Here is a 21,848-nt window from a genome sequence, read left to right as displayed (position 1 = left end):
AAGTGCTTAGAAGACTATATAGGATGGTGGTAGGAACCCTGGATTGGGCTGGCCCCAGAATTGACCTTGAGGAAGGCATCTCACCCCTCCAGCCCCAGGTTTCTGTTCTGTAAAATGAGCGACTCAAGGCTCTTGAAGTTTCCCCACCAAATCAAAAAATCTGTGTATTATTTAGAAAAACAGAAGTCACCTCAGTTATTTTGACAGAGAATTTAATATAGGAAACTAGTCAAGCAGGTATTGGGATCCTAAAAAACACAAAAAGGAGACATACAGGTCCCACGGAGAGGACATACAGGAAGCAGCTCCCTCACAGGGTCAGGGGCAAAGCAAAGAGGGCATGTTGTTAAAATCTGCAGGCAGAGAGGGCGGGGCTCCACCGCGTTGAGGTCAGACCTTTGAAAAGGGAGCTCTTCCCAGCTGGTGCCTGTGCCTCAGGAGGCCAGAGGAGGAGGCTCATAGTGCTAGGCTCGGATCACCAGGGAGGGGTTGCTGGTGTCTCAGTAGAGGCAGTGATTTGGCCACTTCTTTCATGTGGGGGGAAAAATGAAATTGAAACAAACTGCACCTAGCAAGTGAAGAGCCGTTGCTAAGGTAACTGAGAGAAACTGGAAGCAAAAGGAACGAGCAAGTGCCTATGTGTCTTGACCCACCTACACACATGCATATATATGCACATATGCATGTATGTACATACATGTATGTGTGTATACACGCACACCAAGCAAGAAGAAAGATAGGCAAATATGCCTCCCTACTGCAGGCCCCCTGGAACTGAAGCTGGCCACAGAGCACGGTTGGTATTTGAAACTCCCTTCTTCCATAACCATTCCATGTTAGCTTTGCTCTCAGGCAGACCTCAGCTTGTTGGGATTCTTTACCTGAAGGACAATCCAAACTTTCATTCCTGTAGATTCTGAGTCCTCACAAGTCCTTTTGTTCACTGCCATCGTTTACCATTAACTTATTTTTGGATGTGGACAAAATTAAAGGCACCCCAAAGAGTCCCCTAGATTTCAGACATCATTTCTTGGCCCCCATTACATAGCAACAACTCATTCAGTCACCCAGCCAATAGAGTAACGACCTTCTTTGCATGGATTCAGCTAGCTCAGAAGTCCAAAATGGCCAGGTCTCAGCTCCAGGTTCAGCGAAATCACTGTGCCGCCTGTTGGGAAGCTCCCTGGGGAAGTAAGAACTACAAAACAGAAAAGTGCTAAAGTGAGGAGCAGGGGAGGTATAGATTCTTGGTTACGAGGTGTGGGGCAGGGGCAGGTACAGATTCTTGGTTACGAGGCTTCGTAGTGACAAGAGCTCCTCATATACCCACCTCTTGTTTCCCAGACCATGTGTTCCGGCCATGGGACCACCATATGGCAGACCATATGGCAGTTGCTGATTCAAATCCCAAACTCCATCTGTAAGGTAGAACTCCGACCTTTCAGGGAGCTGTCTCCCTGCTGGCATCCTAACTGAGTCTTCAGTAGGCAGGACCACAGCACTGTCAAGCCAGCTGCTTCTGGGTCAGTGGGATGTGAAGTAAGTGAAGTCCTTGTGCGTGATCTCGTTGCTTTAAAATTGAAATTCTTCATCAGAAGTAACACTGTGTAGAATACAACAGCAATGAACAAGGCACTCTTTAAGTCCACGATAGTGGCTTTTGGCAGCAGCATGGCAGACAGGGAAAGCAAATCCGAATCCAGGGCACACCTATTCCAGTGAGAGTAAATTATTTTCCTTTATAAAGGGGTCCAGCTGGCCAAGAGGAATCTGGCTGGCCCTCCCCAGGAATGCACCACAGGGGAGGCTGTCAGAAGATCACTCCAGCAAAGCAGTGGTGGCCTCCAGGCTGGCCTTGGCAAGAGGAAATTCATGTCATTGTGCTCATTCACAGCCTCCATCCCTGCAATCTTGGTCCTGGGCACATTGAATAAACATCAGGATGGCTGGTGGGAGGGTCAGCTAGCATCACAGAGCATGCTTTCTTGTCCACCTGAGTCTCAAGAGCCACCTCTGCACAGGGAGCTCCTAGTGAGCATAAAGATGCCAGCCAAATATCTCCAGTCTCTTTACACCTTCTGAGTGATCCATCCACATACATCCTACTCCACCTTCCCATACATACATCTGTTACCATGCTTCCTTGTCACCAATCTTGGAATCTTGTTCTTTCCAAGTTTCTGAGCATCTAGTCAAATTGTTTTCACCTGCCCATGAATCAGTGTAAATCATGGTTTTTCAATAGTGGCACTATTGAAATTTGGGGACAGATCATTCTTTTCTGTAGGGAACAGTCCTGTGTGCATTGTAAGATGTTCAGCAGCATCCCTAGCTGACTGTGGTGGTTAGTTTTATGTGTCAACTTGGCTGGGTTAAGGGATGCCCAGCTAGCTGGTAAGCCATTATCTCTGGGTGTGTGTGAGGGTGTTTACAGAAGAGATTAGCATTTGAATCCATAGACTGAGTAAAGATGGCTCTCAGCAATGTGGGTGGGCCTCATCCAAATCGTTAAGGGCCCACATAGAACAAAAAGGCAGAGGAAGGTTGAGTTCACACTCGCTGCTTGAACTGAAACATCCATCTTCTCCTGCCCTTCCGCTGGCTCTCCAGCCCTCAGACCCAGACCAGACTTACACCCTTGGCCGCCTTGGTTCTCAGAGCTTTGGGTTCAGACTGATGCTACATCAGGGGCTTTCTTGGGCCTCCAGCTTGCAGGTGCAGCTCGTGGGATTTCTCGGCCTCCACAATCACGTAAGCGAATCCCTCATAATAAATCTGTTTTTGTATATCTCTCTATATCCCATTGGTTATGCTTCTCTGGAGAACCATGACTAATACACTGACCTCCACTCACTGGATGCCAGTAGCACCCCCACCTAGTTATGGCAATCGAGGAATGTCTGCAGACATTGCCAAATGTCCCTGGGGACTGGAGCTGGAGAGCACCCACTGCTGAGAATCACTAGTGTAGGTTAATTCTTCTGGCTGTCTTTCGGTCCAGAAAAGCGAGAGCCATTTGTTCTGTTCAAGCTCCATCTACTGGGACAATTCCCCTTCCCTGCCATCTTCCAAGGACACTCCAGAATTCCCAGGGCCCACTCTCAGCTGGTACCCACTATCCCAGAGAACCATCTGAAGGCAGGTCTCAGCCATCTGGTCACGGGAGTTTCTGTGAGCCACAGACATAGATTGAGAGAGGAGTCAACACAAGCAGGAGTGCATGTCACATGGGTCTCAGCCACCTGCTCACGCACTGACAAGTGCCTTATGGATTTTCTCCAACCCATCCTCTCATACCCCATCTTCACTTGATGACAGCTGACAGCTGCATGTGCCCAACCTTATGGATGGGTGGGTCGAGTAACACCCAGTCTTTGATGGCCAGCTTAGTATTGTAGAGTCAGCTGATGTCCCCGGTCATCTGTTCAGTCCTCACCAGGACCTAGGGGTAAGCCAGGAGCTGCTTTTTAGAAAGCAGAATTTATATATAGAAGAAGGCATGGGTTTGCTCCAGAATATGGAGTTCAATACTACATGTCGCCTCCTGGAGCTCTCTGCAATGTTGCTATTGGCCACAAACAATTGAGCACCACTGAATCTGTTGGGTGATGAGGCCCAGGGGACCCCACTTGCAACTGGTAGTCAAAGGCACCCTGGTCAATGCATTGGGATAGCACCCCCAAATCACGTATAGGATGCCTTCAAAATGCAAAAAGTCTCAGCAAGCAACCTGCCTCGTTTTGGGGCATGACCACTTATCTTTCACTTTCTTGGGGTGTCCTGAAATGCTCCACAGGATCCTCATCCACTTCACCAAGTGGGTGAGCCCCCGAGAATTTATGGGGTTCATCTCCTACTTTTGTGTCTTACCAAGGTGATGGCAGTGGCTGCTGCCATCACGCTGGCTGCAGAAGGGAGGCGGCTGGGGCTGCACACTCCATGGAGCTGGCAGGAGCCCTGCGCTTCTGATTTGGGGCAGAAGCTCCCTGAAAGCCACTGTGGCCGCCCAACCCATGGCTGCAGACCCAGGCCTCCTGTGCTGCAAAGAAGGCAGGAGCCCCGCCCTCCTGGACGAGGCTACAGCCGTCCAAACTGCAGTTGTGCATCCAAGCCTCCCTGTGCTCTTGGAGGGGGCCAGGAGCAGGTAGGAGCTGCCCTCCTGGGTGCAGAGCGGCGGCTGCAGACCTGGCCCTCCCGCTCCACAGAGCAGGAAGGAGCTAGGGACAAGCAGGAACCCCGCCCCTTCCAAGTTGGTGGGGCAGGAGCTCTCCAGGTGCAGCTGCAGCCCTCCCAGGTGCAGGATGGGGGCATCCCTGCAGCCTGTACCCTCGGCCCCCATCCTCCGTCCCTGCAGGCTCGGGGGTGTCTGCTTCCACTGCCTGGCCCCTCTCCTCTCTGGCACCTGCTCCAATCTCGAAGCTGGGTTGGGGCCAAGCCCTGGGGCCATGAATGGCAACGGAAGGCCTGGGCAGAAGTCCGGGGGGGAGTCCCTGTAAGACCCCACCTTCAGGTCAAGGAGGGCCTGAAGGCTGGGGCCGGGTTACCAGTCCCACGGACCAGAGTGGGGACTCGTGGTGCCTCCTCCGGCCCACCTATGGCCACCAGTGGACAAGTCAACACGCACTTCCTCCCCTCTGAGGTCCATAACAGCCCTGGGCTCAGCCAGAACAGGACAGAGGACGGTCAGCCAGAAGATGGAGAGATGATGGGATGACCAACTGCAGAGAGGAGCTACTCACTGTGGGTCTGCCCTGGGCTGTTCTAATACTAAATAAAGTTCTTCGTCTTCTTCACCCTTCACTTGTCTGCATACCTCATTCTTCCCAGATGCAGGACAAGAACTCAGACAAAGACGCCATGGAGGTTTCCAGGAAGAAAATCAACACCAATCAACTCCCCAAAGATCCCGAAACAAAGGATCCTAATGCTGCTCCCGTCCCATCAGGACCAATCAGCATAGTGTCAATGGTGTGGCCCACTATGGTTTTCTGTGGCATTTCTGCAGATGCTATCATGGCAGAGCAGGAAAGCTGGCATAACCCTGAGGCAAACTGGGAAGGGGTGCTGTGGGCGCCCTAGACACAAGCAGACTGTTTCTGGTGTTCCTGGAAATTGACATAGAGATTAAGAGCCAACTCTCAGTGCCGCAGGGCTGCAACTGTGGCTCCCAATAAAGAAGCTTCAGGCAAGGTGCCGTGGCTAACACCTGTAATCCCAGCACTTTGGGAGGCCAAGGTCAGGAGTTTGAGACCAGCCTGGCCAACATGATGAAACCCCATCTCTACTAACAATACAAAAATTAGCTGGGCATGGTGGCATGTGCCTGTAATCTCAGCTACTCAGGAGGCTGAGGTAGGAGAATCACTTGAACCCAGGAGGCAGAGGTTGCAGTGAGCCTAGGTTGCACCACTGCACTCCAGACTGGGCAACAGAGTGAGACCCGGTCTCAAAAAAAAAAAAAAAAAAAAAAAAAAAGGAAGCTTCACCCAGAACAGCAGCTGCAATTGGAGTCACCAGCTGGTTACCTTCACTCTGACGCACTGTATTTCCCCAAGATGCGTCTGTCTTCAGTAGAGGTTAAGCAGGCCGGAGAAGCAGAGACATAATAGGAACTTCCACCCTGAACTCTCTCGAGTAGTTGATAGCGGCACTAATCTCTGCAACTCCCCTAGGATGTGGGGTTAATTACTTTTGATTTACTATTGAGGTAGGGAGGGAAAATTCCAAGCCTTTCCCTTTCTTTCCACTTTCTACCAAAATGGCATTCGCTCCGTGGCAGAAGAGCCAATGTGGGGGCTCTGTGGGGGCTCTGCCGGTTGCCAAGTGGAACTGTTTCAACTGTACATTCAGAAATGGGAGACATGACCCCCGGAGAGCCCGCAGACACCGTCCCATGGAAATTCACACCTGGGACCAAACACCTTTTATCATCTGACCTCCATAAGCCCCCACTTTGACTGCTGGGCCATGGCAGTGTCTTGAAGTCCCCAGAATCGGTGACATCTCAGCGCCAGTACCAGGTAATCACTGGATTATCAAGGCATTCCCCTCCCCTGCCGTAACTCAGGAGGAGACATTTGTCAGAACAACTCTTTTGGCCCCAGGGCACAGTCACCCTAGAGAAAAGCCACAGGCTCATGGGCAATAGGCATCTGGGGTAACATGGCCAGGCCCCTTCTCCAAGGACTTTTCTCCAGGGTGCCTGGCTCACATTTAGTCAAGGAGCTCCATACCTGTCAGGTGGCTCTGGAATTCTTCTGGAAAACCTGATGCATTGCTGTGAGTCTACAATATGGCTACCTAAGTAAGAAACTTCACCTTCAAATCTGCAGTGTTTTCCAATAAAATTAATTTTATTGAGGTGTATTTTATATACAGTAAAATACACAAATATCAAAGTATAGTCTGATTAATTTTGGCAAAGACACCCCCCAGGTCATCATCACAGCCAAGATACAGAACATTCCCACCACCCGTGAGACCCTCCTGCCCTTCCCACTGCCCCCTGCCCTCAGAAGCAGCTATTGCACAGGTGTGCTCACTTTAGATTTATTCTGTCCTTAAACCACATGCAGCATGTGCTGTTTCTAGTCAGTTTTCATTTGCTCAACCTGAGGTTTCTGAGATTCATTGCAATTGTTGTGGGTTTCAGCAGTTTGTAATGTTTTTATTGATGAATAGTCTCCTATTGCATTGGCCACACCACCATTTGTGTGTTTGTTTTCTTGTTAATGGACATTTGGGTTATTTCCCGTTTGGGAATAAAGCTGCTATGAACATTTGTAAGCATTTGGTAGACATGGGCTTTCGGTTCTTCTGGATAAATACATAGAGTGGGCCAGGCACGGAGGCTCACACCTGTAATCCCAACACTTTTGGGAGGCTGAGGCAGGCGGATCACCTGAGCTCAGGAGTTCCAGACGACCCTGGGCAACATGGTGAAACCCTGTCTCTACTAAAATACAAAAAATTTAGCCGGGGCCAGGCGCGGCGGCTCACGCCTATAATCCCAGCACTTTGGGAGGCCGAGGCAGGTGGATCACAAGATCAGGAGTTTAAGACCAGCCTGGCCAAGATGGTGAAACCCCTGTCTCTACTAAAAATACAAAAATTAGCTGGGTGTAGCAGTGGGTACCTGTAATCCCAGCTACTCAGGAGGCTGAGGCAGAGAATTGCTTGAACCCGGCAGGCGGAGCTTGCAGTGAGCCGAGATCGTGCCACTGCACTCCAGCCTGGGCGACAGAGCAAGACTCCATCTCAAAGAAAAAAAAAATTAGCCGGGCGTGGTGGCCCACGCCTGTAATCCCAGCTACGGGGGAAGCTGAGGCACGAGAATGGCTTGAGCCCCAGAGGCAAAGGTCCAGCTTGGACTACAGAGCAAGACTCCGTCTCAAAAAAAAAAAAAAAATACATAGAGTAAAATTGCTGGGTCACAGGATGAGAAGTGTGTACTTAACTTTATTAGAAATTGCCAGTGATCCAAACAGATTGCATGGTTTTCCATTCCACCAGCAAATGGATTCAGTTACCTGAGACAGGAGCATACCATGTCCATTTTTCTGGTGCCCATGCAGTAGCCCCCACAAACGTACCTGGAGCAGCCCAAGTGGCTGTCTCTTCCTTGCACATGGGGTTTTCCACATCTGAGTTAGGCACATGCATGGAAGCACAGAATCCTGCCATGCCCCACGGCATATTTGCACAGGCCTGTGCCATGTGTGCCTGCTCCCGGGAGCCTCCCCTGTCTCATGCCTCCCCCTGCTCCCTTCCTCTTGGAGGTTGAGCTCACATTCTGCCCTCTGTCCTGGTCAGCCCCACCTGTGCCTCCTCTCCTCCCTCAGGTGTTTGGTTCCTGGGTGCCAGGATCTTGATTTGCCCCTGTGCCTTTGAAGGCTCAGTCCATGGTGTGATTAGCACCCTTTCCTTTGGTGCAGAAGAGAAGCCTTCCTCTGCGCCCAGGTGAGCTGGGTAAGCAGCCTGAGCCCGGGCATGCCCCTTGCTCGGGGAACAGAGGTGACTCCCTGCCATGCAACTCCCAGGGAGTGTCTGGGAGTGCCCTGGGAGGAGCTCCACAAAGCACTAGGGCTCAGCTCTGCCCCAGGCAGGGACTGCCCAGGAAGGAAGACTTCTCAGGGGAGGTAAGGGCTGCACAGGGCCCTGATCTACTCAGAGAAGGGGACAAAGGGGCACCCCAGCAGATAGGACATGCACTCCTTCCACAAACTGCCTGGGGACTGCTTCTTGCTGGGCTAAGTGTTGTGGATTTGCCCAGGAACAACACAGCCCAGTGTCCTCCCTTAGTGGTACAGAAGGCAGGAAAGTTAGCATAGGCGCTGCGGTGACAAGAAGGAACAGGGACAATAAGACCCAGGGCGGTGGCCACTTTCCCCTGGGTCTGGGGGCTCCTACAGTGAGCCCAGGGCTGTCCTGACACAGCCTGGCCACTCTCACAGCCTTGATGGGGAGGATCACCAATGCAGTTTTGTGGACGAAGGCTCAGAAGGGATAAGATCATCTGCCCAGGGTCACACAGGGAGGAAGGAGCCGAGCTAGGCTGCAGGATAACTTGGCCGAGTCCCTAAATCTGCACTTGTCCTGGACAAGCCTGCAGAGGGACAGGAAGCCAGAAGTGACGAGGGGCCATGCATCAGTAGCTGGTGGTGCTGGCCAGCCCTCAGGTCATCAGAGCTAGGCGGGCACCATCCTCCTTGGCCCCTTCTTGTCCACCCTATTGTCACAAACAGTGCAGGGGCCATGAAAGGAAGAAAATGTGACCAGAGCAGTCCTGGTCCCCACCAGGCTTCACTGCAGGAGACAGCATGGCCCTCCTGCACTCAAGTCTGTCCCTGCCTCCCTGCACTTACAGCTGGGCAGCATGAGGCCGCTGATGGCTCCCACTGTGCTAGCTCGCCTTCCTCCATGGACTCTGTCTCAACAAAGTCCCAGCACTCATCAGTTCCAGATTTGTGCTCTGTGTTTTTGACTTTCCAGGTTTCCATAACTCATCCCAGTCACTGGAATTGGAGTTCCCTGCGGGGCGGATGAGGGTGTTTGAGCCACGTGTCCCTTGCTCTGATGAGCTCAGCAGCCCTCGCCTGAGCACTTCGGCAGCAGAACAGAAAGAGGAGTTCTGGAGGAGGAGAGGCGGGAGCCCAGGCCTGTCTGCTGTTGGCCTCCCAGGACCAGCAGGAGCACCTCAGAGGCTGGTTCAGGGGTAGGAACCAGCGAAGCGTATAATATTTCCTGCCAGTCCAAGGAACAGCTACTGTCAGAGTTCCCACGTTTGCAGAAAATGCTTTGCCCTAAGCAGTGAGGTGAGAGCTGGACACCTGCATGGTGAGCACCGTAGAAGAAGAGTCCCCTGGTTGGCCACGTGCTGTGTCCACATCAGGGTTTTTCATGTTTTATTCTTCTCACCCAGGAGAAAAAAAGTAAGTTGCCTGTAGCCAACCAATTATTTATTTCTCCTTTCAAATCTAGTATCTTAACCAGTGAGTTAATTCTGTAGTTCTAGATTTTACTGCAGTTTTTGATCAGTAATTCATAATCTGAAATCTATAACCTACTTGTGCTACACCCAACAGTAATAAAATTGGAAGGTTGGGCTTGATGCTTTGTTTATTATCAAATAAAGCCCAGCAGTTTATTCTCCTTTGTCACGGGCAAGCAGTTGGAGGAACACGCCCAACCCATACATTTCCTACCGGAAAATAGAAATGAGCAATGATACTGTTTTGGAAAAACTCTCTCAGTTGTGTTTTTCCTCTGCTCTCACACCACCACAACCATCATCACAGAAGAAGACTTCTGTGACCAAAGGCGTGGAGGTTTCTCCTACACACCAGGCAGCAGACACCAGCTGGGTGTCCTCCACTTCGACTCCCACGCTGTCTACCTGGGAAGTGAGGCAGATCCTCGCTTAGGACTGCCCGGCTCCCAGACGCCAGGCGCAAGTCCAGGCCTCTGGAACTTCTGACCAACCAGCTTCAAGTTAGAGTTCCCACAGCCCTCTCTTTGGGTTCTATTAATTTACTGGAGCAGCTCACAGAACTCAGTAAGAAACACGTTTACTATTATATAATATTTATTATTATAAAGGATATTACAAAGACTACAGATGAAGAGATGCATAGGATGAAATCGAGGGAAGGGGCATGGAGCTTCCGTGCCCTCCCTGGGCGCCACCCTCAAGGAACCTCCGCGTGTTCAGCTCTCGGGAAGCTCCCAAACCCAGTCCTCTTGGGTTTTGATGGCAGCTCTGTGACATCAGCATTCCACCTCCCAAGGTATAGGGCAGGACTCCCTCTGGGGAGGATCTGGTGACCCACAATCAGAAAGGTGCAGGAGGAATAGAGCCCTGTCTTGGGGCAGGTAAAAGGAGGTCAGGAGAAGACCAGAGAGATTGTGTTTCCTGAGACCTAAAGCACCCAGCGTTATAACAAAAGACCCTAACACAGGCTATGGGAGTTAGAAGCCAGGAACCGTGGATAGAAACATATGTATATATATAATAACACCACAGATACTAAACACATCATATTCAAAAACAACTTCTTTAAGAATAATCAACTTCATAGGCCGGGCACAGTGGCTCATGTCTTTAATCCCAGCACTTTGAGAGGCCAAGGTGGGCGGATCACCTGAGGTCGGGAGATCAAGACCAGCCTGACCAACATGCAGAAACCCCATCTCTACTAAAAATACAAAATTAGCCGGGCATGGTGGCACATGCCTGTAATCCCAGGTACTCAGGAGGCTGAGGCAGGAGAATCGCTTGAACCTGGGAGGCAGAGGTTGTGGTGAGCCGAGATTGCTCCATTGCACTCCTGCCTGGGCAAAAAAATAATAATCATCATCATCAACTTCATTAGTTAGATTCCTTTTTGTACCAGGTTTTTAAAAATTCTTTTCTAAGAGCCTCAGCACTGCCACCATGAGGAGAATTTCTACCCAGGGGAGATGGAATAAGAGTAACCAACCCTGTCCCCTGGAGGAAAATGCTTTAAAAGTGGTTTTGATGGTCTGGGGATGAGGATTCATTTGAGTGTGTTTTATGGCTCCTCCCCCAAGCTCCTGAAATAAACCCTGGGCCCTTTCCTGCTTTGTCCGTGCTCATTGTTATTCCTGGCACGCATGTTGCTATTCTGGTCCGCCGTGTAGCAGGTGCTTTGTGGCCAAGGCACCCACTGCTTTAGGGGTGCCAAGGCCCATCAGGCTGAACGGCAAACAGGAAAGGTCAGTGATGGAGGAGGGGGCAGAGGGCCCTGGGCAGAACCTGGCTGTGAACTGGAATGCTGCGCTCATGTCGCTAACCAAAGGCTTTAAGGTAAGACTTCGAATTCTCTTCTGTGCTTCCCTCCCAAGCCTTTAGGAAATGACTCTGTCATTGGCACCCTGACTTTGAACTTGTGAGCTGGCATTCTATAACAGCATTCTATAATGTCATTCCAAAATGTACATGATAAAATGGTGGAAATATTTATTTTTTTCAATTTGGACATTATGTATTAATTAATTAACCTTCTGGAAAAAGAGAAACAAGCCCTGAGTGGGGCCACATGCCGGTCAGGAAGGAGGTGAATTAGTAGGTATATGCCAGGACCCACCTCGGAGCTCCTCTGGGGTGCTGGCCACAAACACCAGCGGCACAGTCACAGAACACCAGGGTATCTGGGTCACCTCTATGTATGACGGAGGCATCTGACAGCCATCACTGGCGCTTACCCTGAGAATGGTCCTATGGTCTGAGTGTTGGCAGAGTTCTGAGTTAAGGAATCCAGGAGTGGCCAATTTGGAGATTCACTTCTTATCCATGAAGGACATCCAAACCCCTGGCCCATCCCTTGGAATGCAGACTGTACAGGGGATAGGAGCCCTTTGTTCTGGGTTAAATAGAGGTTGCTAGGTGGAGGGTGCTAAGTGAAAATGCTACATAAACTGTCTGCCTTTTACAAATGGTAGCAATCTTCCTGTCTAGTCTGCCACCACTGGAAGTGCCCCAGTAAACCCTAGGTCTCATTCGCTGGCTCCAGCTCTTAGACATGGTGCCATCCCTACTGGAGTCTATAGGGATCTGGCACAACACCGCAAGAACGTTCCTCAGATTCAGTTCAAGGATCTTGCTCAGAAATGGGTCTCAGTGCCCCAGAGTGAAGAACAAGTCCACATCCCAAGCCTACAGTGGAGAGTGAGCTCAGGGGCCAATGATCTGGTGGAAGGGCTTGCCCGAGAGACAAACAGGGATCTCCACTGCCAGGAGGGATGAATAAACTCATCTGAATCAACCCAGCTAATCTGTCCACCCATCAATCCAGCCAACAACTTAAAAATTGCTCAAAATATGAGAAACATCTGCTAAAGATATGAGATTAACGAGGTTATAAAGAATGACCTCGTTTAGGACTGTATAAAGTCTAGAGGTGACTGCTGATGCTGGAAGAGTGACAAAGAAACATGAAGATCTTTTGTAGGGTTAAGGGGACAAAAAGCAGAATTCAGGGCCCACCAAGAATAGAAACACTAGTTGGGGTCAGGCTCAGTGACTCACGCCTGTAATTTCAGCACTTTGGGAGGCCAACACAGGCAGATAACTTGAGGTCAAGAGTTCAAGACCAGCCCGGCCAATATGGTGAAACCCCATCTGTACTAAAAATATAAAAATTAGCCAGGCATGGTGGCGGGTGCCTGTAGTCCCAGCTATTCGGTAGGCTGAGACAGGAGAATCACTTGCACCCGGGAGGTGGAGGTTGCACTGAGCCAAGATCACACCACTGCACTCCAGGCTGGGAGACAGAGCATGACTCCATCTTTAAAAAAAAAAAAAAAAGAGGCTGAGTGTGGTGGCTCATGCCTGTAATCCCAGCACTTTGGGAGCCTGAGGCAGGTGGATCACGAGATCAGGAGATGGAGACCATCCTGGCTAACATGGTGAAACCCTGTCTTTACTAAAAATACAAAAGAAAATTAGCTGGGCGTGGTGGTGGGCACCTGTAGTCCCAGCTACTCAGGAGACTGAGGCAGGAGAATGGCATGAACACGGGAGACAGAGCTTGCAGTGAGCCGAGATCACGCCACTGCACTCCAGTCTGGGTGACAGAGCAAGACTCCATCTCAAAAAAAAAAAAAAAAGAAAGACTAGTTGGGGTGGGTGTCACCCTTTGCATGGGGATACCAAAAGATTGCCTTCTCTGAAAAAACAAGAAAATTAACCCTCATGAGGGCTACAGCCTGGCTTTAGTCATCATCGTGGCTCAGGAGACCTCAATTCCTGAGCTGGATTAAAGAGGATGTTTATGCTGTGAACCTGCCAGAAGCAAGTCTCTGTAAAAATAACAATAATAACATTATCCTATGCTTCAAAGTATTTTTATAAAGTTTTGCATACGTAATATCCAACTCAAAATGAAAGAGAACCAGGCATTCAAGAAGAAAAATCAACACAAACGAAAACTAGTAGAAACAATAGGCAATAGAAATTGACCCTCACAAGCCCCAAGTAGTGAGGATATCACATGGAGATTTTTAACTGGCTATGCTTACTACTTTCTTTTTTTTATTATTACACTTTAGGTTTTAGGGTACATGTGCACAATGTGCAGATTTGTTACATATGTATCCATGTGCCGTGTTGGTTTGCTGCACCCATTAACTCGTCATTTAGCATTAGGTATATCACTACTTTCAAAAAGATAAAACACATGATTAAAAATTCTGGTGAAACTAAAACTGTTTTTTTTTAATGAAATAGCATAAATGAAAGAAGCCAGATCCAAAAGGCTATATATCATATGATTCCATTCATAGGACATTCTGCAAAAGATGAAACTATAAGGACAGAAAACACATCAGGGGTTATGAGATTCAGAAGGTCAGGAGGTGGCTATTATAAAGGGGATGCACAGGACAATTTTTAGGGTGATGGAGCTACTCTGTCTGCTACTGGAGTACTAGCTACAGGTATCTCTGTGTTTGTCAAAACCCATAGAACTGTACACATTACAAAGAGTTCACTTTTAATGCATGCAAATTACAAAACCTCAACCAGAAGGTTGGGGAATCCCAGGATGGAACACAGACTGTGATAAGATACTCACTGAATTACAAACATGACCTCCATGAGGGGGTGGGAGGAGGAGCTGGCCTAAGAGTGTTGGGAAAGCGGTGTTCTTACTGGAAACACCAGCAGACAAAGGGAGTGATACTCTACTTAGCACATGCATTTCAAGTGAGAGCAGGCTAATGATTCCGAAGCTTCCACACAGGTACACTGGGCTTGAACAAACAGGTGAAGGCATGCTGGGTGGTTAGAGCCAGTGTCTCACTGTGGCGAGTGTGGAAGGGGGGTATGGATCGACAGTGGGGACAGGAATGGGTCCTGTAGGGCTGGCCTTGAGTCTGAGACATCAGTGTGAATCCAGGCTTAGTTCAGTGGACAGAGGGACAGAGATAAATCACTAAAGGCACAGGATATGATACGGTTTGGATGTGATCCAAATGTGATCCCCAATGTTGGCAGATCTCCCATGAATGGCTTGGTGACTCCTCACGGTAATGAGTGAGTTCGTGCTGTCAGTCCACACGAGAGGTGGTTGTCGAAAAGAGCCTGACACCCCTCCCCTCTCTCTTGCTCCCTCTGTGGCATGTGACACACTAGCTCCCACTTTTCCTTCCACCATGACTGAAAGCTTCTTGATGTCCTCACCAGAAACAGATGCTGGCTCCATGCTTCTTGCACAGCCTGCAGATCCATGAGCCAAATAAACTTTTTTCTTTATAAATTACCCAGCCTTAGGTATTCCTTTATGGCAATGCAAATAGACTAACATGATATACAAACGGGTGAGTACACATACATACGTGTCCTAGCTCTCTCCACTGAGAGAGGCTAGAGCAGCAACTCTCCAGTGGCCAGGAGAACACCCAGCGCCCAGATCTTGGGCTCTATACCACTTTCCAATCAAAGGAAACAGGATCCCTGGAGAAAGGAGAAATTCAGGAAAGAAAGGCAAAGGCTACAGCATATCTCTGCTTCCCTTCAGCCTGAGTTGGGGGAGACCCCCAGGGTTGCTGGAGCTCATTTTGTCATATGCTTCAACTCAGGTCCATCCCTTCAAAGTCAGTGACACCACTCATCTGTGCTGCCATCAGAGGGACTTTGACAAAATGGGACTAGACCTGCCCTGAGGCCCCTAACCTAGAAAATCCCCACACTCCCTTCACCCCAGCCTGCAGGGTCCTAAAGCCAGCTAGGCCTGCTCTTCATGGTTCACCAGGCCACCTCGTGGGACGCAGCTTTGCATGAGAGACCATTTTGGTTTTCTTCCTCCACAGTTGCACCTGGAATCTCTGCCCACAAAAGCTAAGGGGGAGAAAACAGCCAGTCCAGGTGTCTCACAGCTGCAGGCAGAGATCCTGGCGGACCCCCTCTGTAACCAGAAGGCACCCTGTGGGGGTCTCCCCTTTGTCTTGGGGCACCTCCACCTCTACCTACAGCTGCCTATGCCCCTGCGGCAGGCAGGGCAGGTTGGGAAAACTAGGTCCCAGCTGAGTCACACTGTTAGCTCCAGCCCAGACGGCTTCTTGGGCCAAGGCTGCTTCGGGCTGTGCTGTGCAGTACAAGAGTCTGTGTTTGTCTGGAATCCACGGTAAATAAAAAGGACATTCCCAAATGGCTCATGAAAATAACTTGCAAACAGCAGGGAGAAAATAGATCATCTTAAGGAAAAAACAAAACTCCTAATCCACACTTCCTTCCCAGGCTCAGTTTTTCCCAAAGAGATGTTTTTATAAAGTCATGAATGGGTTTTAAACACATATAATAGAAGGATGGTGAAAGCGGGCTTAAAAGGGATGAAATGCTGATTTAGTTAAAAGAGAGTGATGCAGAGAACTGGGGTCTGGACACCCATTCCCAAGGAGCCGCAGCCTGCAACGTGCCACATGTCCCTCCAGACACCCAAGGGCATATGCGCATGTATGAGGATATTTGTGTGAGTGCTTTGTGCATGTGGGAGCATGCTGCGCACATGTCCAAATGTCCTGACCACAGAATCCTGCTTTCTAGAAAGGCACGTGCCATCGTGTGAATGGATGATACTTTACTTAAGTCATCCTGTTTGGTGGGCATTGGGTGTTTCCTGACTTTTGTCACAAACACTGCTTCAGTGAACACATTTGTCATTGTCTTTACTCAATCGTGAGTACATTTGCAGAATAAAATCCTACAGAAGAAATCACTGAGTCACATGTGTGCAAACACAGCTTGTTTGAGTGATGTTGCTGGGGCCGTGGGGAGTTGAGGTGGGCAGAGCCTAGCGAGGGGTCCACACCAAAACTGGCCAGACACCAGCCACAAGGCCTCTGACCTCAGCCACACTCCCCAGGGGGCACCAGAGGAGCAGCGCCAGCATGCCCTGAAGACAGGACGAGTGCCCACCCGCAGTCAGCACCACCATAGGGAGGAGGAGCAGAGGAGGGCTGGGGAGACTCAGGCATCTGAATAAGACTGAGATTCCCATTAGGCTTTGCCCATCCAGGACCAGCTGAGAGGACCAGAAGCGGTGCTGAGTCTAATTGCCCTGTAGACCCTCCAGCCTGAGGAGCAAGGTGCAGTGGATGGGGACAAACTGTTCCAGAATTATAAGTGGGAAGCAGCTGCATTTATCTGCATGTAGGAGAAGCAGCCACATTCGCCTGTACCTGGAGTCTCAGCTGGAGGTCCACAGTATCTTCCCAGGAGAGGCAGGTCAGCATTTCTTATCCTGCCTCCAGCTGCCTGAGGTTAAGTTCAAGGTGAGGGTGACGAAAGGTGGGGGCTCCCTGATGTCCAGCCACCACTCATGACACGAAGGCTCTGCCTTGGGCACAGTGCTGCTGAGAATAGTGAGGCCCCACCAGAAGAGGTAAGCTGAAAAAACCCAAAGCTACTGCCCACCTCCATCCATCAAGTGCCTAGCTCCTAAGGTGGGACTATCACCTGGAGAGAAGTGCACTCTTGTCCCCACCCCCAGCTCAATAACCATTGCTTGGAGATTTTTCCCAGCGAACCTGAGGAGTTCATCTTGAGTCAGAACATATATCAAATTCAGTTCATATCCACAAGGATTGGTTCCAGGACTCCCCAAGGATACCAAAATCCATGAGTGCTCAAGTCTCTTGTATAAAACGGCCTAGTATTTGCATATAAAATACACACATCCTCCCGTATGCTTTGAATCATTAAATTACTTATGCAAGGTAAATACTAATGCAATATACATGCTAGGTAAATATTTGTTATACTGTATTGTATAGGGAATAATGACAAAGAAAAAAGGCAGTTCAGTATGGACACAACCATCTTCTTCTTTAAAAAAAAACAAACAAACAATATTTTCTATCTGCGGTTGGTTGAACGCATGGCTGTGGAACTCAATGATAAGGAGGGCCAACGGTACCAACCTCCAGAACCACTCCTTCAAAGGATCCTGTATTTGATTGACTCCGTCTGTAGAACAATTGAATCTCAAGGGCATTGTTGAGAACAACACCACAATCAGCCAGCAATTACTGGAGCTTAAAGCTGGTGTGGTCAGAGAAAGAGACAGTCAAAGAGGGACTGCCAAAACCACTGCCATCACTGTGACTGTGCAGCCAAGGCTGCCTGAAGAAGCAATAGCAAATGTTCAACACCAGGGGGAGTAGGTTTCACTTAAACAATCCAGCCCTTCACTAAAAAATAAATAAGTAAATAGCAAACTCTTTGGGGGAAATGGGGGCGAGCACCCAGAGTTGCTACAATATGTTGTCTGTTATCTAAAATATCCCAGCAAAAAATAATGAAACATGCTAAGAAACAGGAAAGCATCATCTGTACCTCAGAAAAAAAAAAACAGCCAAAGAAACTTCCTGTGAGAGTAACTCGATGTCAGATTTTTAAAAATAAATTTTATTTGTCTATATTTGAGGTTTACAACATGATGTTATGAGATATGTATACACAGAAAAATGGTTACAATAGTGATGCTGATGAACATAGTATCATCTCCCGTAGCTACTTTTTTGTGACGAGAGCAGCTAAATAGGTGTCAGATTTAACAAAGACTTTAAAGTGGCCATTATAATATGTTCAAAGAACTAAAGAAAGCCATGATTCAAGAAGTAAAGTATGATGACAATATCACATCAAATAGGAAACAGCAACAAAGAGAGATAAATTATTTTTTAAATGAAGATACTGGAATTGGAAAGTACAATAATGGAAATAAAATTCACTAGAGTTTTTAGTGGATTAAGCTGGCAGAAGATTAAAACTGGCAGGAGAAAGAATTCATTAACTTGAAGATAGATCAACAGAGAGTATGCAAGCCAAAGAACAAAGAGAAAAATAAATGAAAAATGAACAGAGCTTCAGAGATACACGAGACACCATCAAGCACACTAGTATATGCATCATGAGAATACCAGGAGAGGAGACAGAAGAGAAGGAAAAATATTCAAACAAATAATGACTGTAAAATTTCTAAGTTGATTGAAAAACAATATACATCCAGGAAGCTCAACAAACTCCAAGTAGGATAAACACACAGATCCACAAAGAGTAAAATGTACTATATCTCAAATAGTAAAAGTGCTGGGGGAAAAAAAAAGCTGAAAGCCAAAATCAAGTAGACAATTTTAAAAACCTGCAAACAAACAAAACAAAACAAAACAAAACAAAAACTTGTCCCTTACAAAAGAATTCCCATAAGATTCACCGCTGAATTCACATCAAGGAAAAAAAAAATGGTGGCCAAAAAGCACTGGAATCACATATTTAAAATGCTCAAACAGGCCAGGCATGGTGGCTCACACCTGTAATCCCAGCACTTTGGGAGGCCAAGGCAGGCAGATCACCTGAGGTCGGGAGTTCAAGACCAGCCTGGCCAACATGGTGAAACCCCATCTCTACTAAAAATACAAAAATTAGCCAAGTGTGGCGGCACACACCTGTAATCCCAGCTACTCGGGAGGCTGAGGCAGTAGAATCACTTGAACCCAGGAGGCGGAGGTTGCAGTGAGCTGAGATTGTGCCACTGCACTCCAGCCTGGGCAACGGAGTGAGTCTCTGTCTCAAAAAAGTAAAATACAGGTCCCTGCGGCGGGTGTGTTTCGGCCTGGCCTGGTCAGGCGCTTGTGCTGCCAGGGCGCCGGGCCCGGGGAGGCCAAGGTCTCGGGTGGCCGCCGGCCCAGGAGCTGGACAGCAGCAGGATGGGGAAGGCGAAGTTCCCCGCCTCCAAGCGCGCCCCGAGCAGCCCCGTGGCTAAGCCAGGTCCTGTCAAGACGCTCACTCAGAAGAAAAACAAGAAGAAAAAAAGGTTTGGAAAAGCAAGGCGCAGGAAGAAAGCAAGAAGCCAGGAAGCGGCCCCGGTGCTGTGGTGCGACCTCCAAAGGCACCAGAAGACTTTTCTCAAAACTAGAAGGCGCTGCAAGAGTGGCTGCTGAAACAAAAATCTCAGGCCCCAGAAAAGCCTCTTGTCATCTCTCAGATGGGTTCCAAAAAGAAGCCCAAAATTATCCAGCAAAACAAAAAAGAGACCTCGCCTCAAGTGAAGGGAGAGGAGATGCCGGCAGGAAAAGACCAAGAGGCCATCAGGGGCTCTGTTCCTTCAAGCTCCAAGATGGACAGGAAGGCGCCAGTACCTCGCACCAAAGCCAGTGGAGCAGAGCACAATAAGAAAGGAACCAAGGAAAGGACAAATGGTGATATTGTTCCAGAACGAGGGGACATCAAGCATAAGAAGCGGAAAGCTAAGGAGGCAGCCCCGGCCCCACCCACCGAGGAAGACATCTGGTTTGACGACGTGGACCCGGCGGATATCGAAGCTGCCATAGGTCCAGAGGCGGCCAAGACAGCGAGGAAACAGGTGGGTCAGAGCGAGGGCAGCGTCAGCCTCAGCCTCATGAAAACGCAGGCCTTCGGCGGCCTGACAAGAGCCTTAGCCTTGGACTGTGAGATGGGGGGCGTGGGCCCTAAGGGGGAGGAGAGTGTGGCCGCCCGTGTGTCCATCATGAACCAGTATGGGAAGTGCGTTTATGACAAGTACGTCAAACCAACCGAGCCCGTGACGGACTATAGGACAGCGGTCAGTGGGATTCAGCCTAAGAACCTCAAGCAGGGAGAAGAGCTTGAAGTTGTTCAGAAGGAAGTGGTAGAGACGCTGAAGGGCAGAATTCTAGTGGGGCATGCTCTGCATAATGACCTAAAGGTACTGTTTCTTGATCACCCAAAAAAGAAGATTCGGGACACACAGAAATATAAACCTTTCAAGAGTCAAGTAAAGAGTGTAAGGCCGTCTCTGAGACTACTTTCAGAGAAGATCCTTGGGCTCCAGGTCCAGCAGGCGGAGCACTGTTCAATTCAGGATGCCCAGGCAACAATGAGGCTGTACGTCATGGTGAAGCAGTGGGAGAGCATGGCCCGAGATAGTCGCCCCCTGCTGACCGCTCCGGACCACTGCAGTGACGACGCCTAGCAGTCCTGCCCTGCTGCTGCTGCCGCCCCGCTACAGAGGCAATGTGACCAGTCACAGGGACAGATCACATCTCCCCAGAGTGGCAACTCTGGTGAAACCTTTTCAGAATCATGGCAGAGGGGCGTGGCGTGGTGCCACTGAGAACGTCCTCCTTCCTCTTGACTTTGTGGTCTGAAACCTGGTCTTACTGTCCATGTGTGTTTGGGCCCGGATGGTCAGGGTGGGGAGCAGGGACTGCGGTGGGCACGCCTGGCCACGCTTTACCGACTGCTGACCCCCTGGGCGAGGCGAGGACGGGGCCTGTGGGCCGCCAGCCCATACGGTGCTGTCACCACCCATCTTCGGTGACACCCTGGGGTGAGGTGCTCAGCACCTTCCTCTGGGGGAGCCTCATTTTCCTCCTTTGTCTTAAGGGACATAACAAGCTCTGTTGGTCTTGAGGGACCCAGACCAGGTGTCTGCAGTCAGCTGCTGAGACACGGCTGGCCGGCACAACAGGTGTTACATCAGGGGTTTCCTGTGGCCGTTTGGACTTTGAGCGTTTATCTAAATTAAACTGGCCCAGGGTTGGCTGGTGGGTCACCCAGCAGACGCTTCTCCCCATAGCACGAGGATGTGTCATCTGGGCACAGTGACTGCGGTTATTCCTGGAGGTTGGCAGACATGCCGACCTTGGGGTATTTGAGCTGGAGAAGCTATGTGGTGCTAGCTGGTGGCTTTCTTGGCTAGGCCCCAGTTTGAGGCTCCCCTGGGAACTAGAGTCAGGAACAGCCAGTGGCACTGACAAGGGGACGGAGTCCAAGGCATTATTGGGCCACCCGACAGCTGGACAGAAAAGGTGCAGTCACACCGAGGATATGATTTAAAATAAAATCAGATGTTGACTTTGAAAAAAATAAATAAAATAAAAATAAAAAATAAAATGCTCAAAAAGAAAAAAAAAACCTATATCCAGCAAAACTATCTTTCAAACATGAAGATGAGCTGAGCATGGTGACTTATGCCTGTAATGCCAGCACTTGGGAGGCAGAGGTGGAAGTATGGCTTGAAGCCAGGAGTTTGAGACCAGCCTGCACAACTTAGCAAGACCCCATCTCTACAAAAAATAAAATGAAAAATAAATGAAGGTAAAATAAACTCTCAAATAAACAAAAACTGACAGATTTTGTTGCTAGCCGACTTCACTTCCCCACTTACAAGAAATACTAAAAGAAGTTCTTCAGGCTAAAACAAAGTGACCCCAGAGGGTAATTAGAATCTACCCTAAAAAATCTCCAAAAAGTGCTGGTATAGGTAATTATGTAATCACATTGTATAATTGCAAAAGACAATATAAAATGCATGTTTTTTTCATTC

At 49.1% G+C, this 21,848-nt stretch overlaps 1 pseudogene; it reads left to right on the top strand.

Moving 5' to 3' along the window:
* The first annotated feature begins 19,227 nt into the window (after positions 1-19,227).
* LOC100595813 lies at positions 19,228-20,492 on the top strand (annotated as a pseudogene).
* The last annotated feature ends 1,356 nt before the right edge of the window (positions 20,493-21,848 follow it).

Source organism: Nomascus leucogenys, chromosome 6 (genome assembly GCF_006542625.1).
Source record: "Nomascus leucogenys isolate Asia chromosome 6, Asia_NLE_v1, whole genome shotgun sequence".
Classification (NCBI taxonomy): Eukaryota; Metazoa; Chordata; class Mammalia; order Primates; family Hylobatidae; genus Nomascus; species Nomascus leucogenys.
Note: the sequence above shows the minus strand (reverse complement) of the source record. Positions and strands in the feature narration are given on the sequence as shown.